The sequence below is a fragment of the Mus pahari genome, chromosome 8 (genome assembly GCF_900095145.1).
Source record: "Mus pahari chromosome 8, PAHARI_EIJ_v1.1, whole genome shotgun sequence".
Classification (NCBI taxonomy): domain Eukaryota; kingdom Metazoa; phylum Chordata; class Mammalia; order Rodentia; family Muridae; genus Mus; species Mus pahari.
Genome location: NC_034597.1, coordinates 85,429,496 through 85,431,745, shown reverse-complemented (window position 1 = coordinate 85,431,745; position 2,250 = coordinate 85,429,496).

Sequence of the window (2,250 nt, the reverse complement as noted above, 5' to 3'; positions counted from 1 at the left end):
AAGTGGATGCTCACAGTCAGCTATTGGATGGAACACAGGGCCCCCAATGGAGGAGCTAGAGAAAGTACCCAAGGAGCTGAAGGGGTCTGCAACCCTATAAGTGGAACAACAATATGAACTAATCAGTACCCCCAGAGCTCGTGTCTCTAGCTGCATATGTAGCAGAAGATAGCCTCGTTGGCCATCATTGGGAAGAGGGGTCCCTTGTTCTTGCAAACTTTATATGGCCCAGTATTGGGGAACACCAGGACCAAGAAGGGGGTGGGTAGGTGAGCAGGGGTGTTAAGGGTATAGGGGACTTTGGGGATAGTGTTTAAAATGTAAATGAAGTAAATACCTAAGAAAAATTGGAAAAAAAATCTGCAAAAACATCATTCTTAACTTATAATTATTCAGCAATACAGTTGGTTTTATGTTATCCCGATATTCATCATTTCCTGCTCATTTTTCCTCTAGTTTAAAAACATCTCAAGTATTTCTTTTATTGAAAGATGGTAGCAAATTTATTTTTTTCTTTTATTTGAAAATGATTTGATTAGCCTTTTGGTTTTTTTTTTTGTTTTGTTTGTTTTGTTTTGTTTTGTTTTGAGACTCTCATGGAAACATTGTATCTTAGGTGGACAGAATATTCTGCATCAGCATGCCTTTGATTTCCTTTTCCCTTGACATGATACAGTATCTCAAGCTCTCTGAACATCCACTTTTGTGAGCAGAAGACAATGGTTCTCTGGCATTCAGCTGACTTTCTTCTCTCTTCTTCCTGTGAATTCTCTTTATTTTTGACTTACAACAGTTTCTCCATGACATGCCCATGTGTGACTTTCTTTGTATTCATCCTACTTATAGGTTACTGAGCTTCAAACTTCTCTGTGTTTACATATTTAAAAGAATGGGAGAAAAATCACAGAAACACCAAAAAAATACTTTCCCACTTGCTTCCACGTCCCAGGTCTTCTGTGTATGTTCTATGTAGATGTCTTTCCACCTGTATTATGGTGTAGTGTGTGTGTGTGTGTGTGTGTGTGTGTGTGTGTGTGTGTGTGTGCACGCACGTGCAAATGCATGAATATATTAATGTGCCTGGATGAAAATATGGATCATTCTGTTACTTTAGAAGTTTTTGTTTCCAAATTTTAAATCTTGTCTTATGATGTTTAGTAATGTTTCCCTCCTTTCAACTCTATTCTGCCTTTTGCCAAGTCAACACATGTTTTATTTCAGAAGTTTAAATTTGCATTTTTGCTGCCTTTTTATGTTTTCTCTTTTATTTATATGTTGTTTTTTTTTTACAGTTACCAAAAGTCTTTTCAGTCTTTATGCTTGATTTATTATAAATGCTAATCTGCTAACATCAATTGGTTACCAAGTTTCCAATTTCATTAGTTATCTTTTCCTATGACCGTGATGTGTTTTCATTCTGGATTTTTAAAATGATTGTATTTTTACCTGGATAAATGGCATTTGTGGATAATGTGTCTAAATTTTGCTAATATTTATTCAAATGGTCTTCCTTTTCACATCATTTTGTTTCTTAACTGCAAATCTTGAATATTCCCATATGAAGTACACTGCATTAGAATGTAATGCTTTGTTTTATGCTTTTCACTTCTGAAAAGCTTTTTATGTGAAGTAAAATAAAGTCACAGAATTTGCAGACTCTTCCTTCTATAAACCATTGTGATATTTCCACATTTCTCCCCAGTGACAGACCCTGCCCTGGTCTGCAGTGCTAGAGAGTTTTGGGTTACTTTTTTGCAAGTTTTATTTAAATGGAATCATAATCTAGTTGCATGTGCACATACTTATTAATTCAATATGTTTGTTATTGGAATGATTGTTGTGGTTTGAATAAAGTCTGGGACATTTGAAAATTGGTCTTCTGTTGGCAGTAGGTGGGGTAGATCAGGAGGTATGGCATTTAGGGAAGAGGTGTGTCCTTGGGGAAAACTCTGAAGTTTGAGAGGACTTACTGATAAGGCCTTGCTGCCTTCTGCCTTCAAGATGTGAGCTCATACCTGCTGCTCCAGGCTCCTGCTACCTCTGCTTTTCCATCCCAGATATTATTCCTCTGTATGGCTAAGTACTCTACTCCCTTACTGTCATATGCTTGAAGAGCTATAAACCTCCTCACTCACCATGACAAAGAAAATCTTCCCTGATCAAGAATGAGGATAAAGCCGGGCGGTGGTGGCACACGCCTTTAATCCCAGCACTTGGGCGGCAGAGGCAGGCAGATTTCTGAGTTCGAAG